The following is a 424-nucleotide window of genomic DNA, read 5'->3' as shown; positions in this document are numbered from 1 at the left end:
TAAAACGTTTTATTAATACCCAGCTAAAACGTTTTATTAATACCCAGATAAAATATTTTAATACCCAGCTAAAATACTTTTAGTACCCAGCCAAAACGTTTTAATACCCAGCCAAAACGTTTTATTAATACCCAGCTAAAACGTTTTATTAATACCCAGCTGAAACGTTTTATTAAATACCCAGCTAAAACATTTTATTAATACCCAGCTAAAATATTTTATTAGTACCCAGATAAAATATTTTAATACCCAGCTAAAATACTTTTAGTACCCAGCTAAAACGTTTTAATACCCAGATAAAACATTTTATTAATACCCAGCTGAAACGTTTTATTAATACCCAGCTAAAACATTTTAATTCTCAACTAAAACATTTTATTAATGCACAGCTAAAACATTTTATTAATGCACAGCTAAAACATTT

General features: G+C 27.4%; 2 protein-coding genes across 2 annotated transcripts in view; one reads left to right on the top strand and one right to left on the bottom strand.

Moving 5' to 3' along the window:
- The window catches only part of LOC119412013 (gastrula zinc finger protein XlCGF57.1-like), a 520,281-nt gene that overhangs the window by 472,632 nt on the left and 47,225 nt on the right, over window positions 1–424 (bottom strand). The gene's annotated exons all lie outside the window — the stretch shown is intronic.
- The window catches only part of LOC119412005 (filamin-B), a gene marked incomplete in the record, with an annotated part of 80,202 nt that overhangs the window by 76,343 nt on the left and 3,435 nt on the right, over window positions 1–424 (top strand).

This window comes from Nematolebias whitei, chromosome 7 (genome assembly GCF_014905685.2).
Source record: "Nematolebias whitei isolate Nwh7 chromosome 7, NemWhi1, whole genome shotgun sequence".
In the NCBI taxonomy this organism is placed as follows: Eukaryota; Metazoa; Chordata; class Actinopteri; order Cyprinodontiformes; family Rivulidae; genus Nematolebias; species Nematolebias whitei.
Note: the sequence above shows the minus strand (reverse complement) of the source record. Positions and strands in the feature narration are given on the sequence as shown.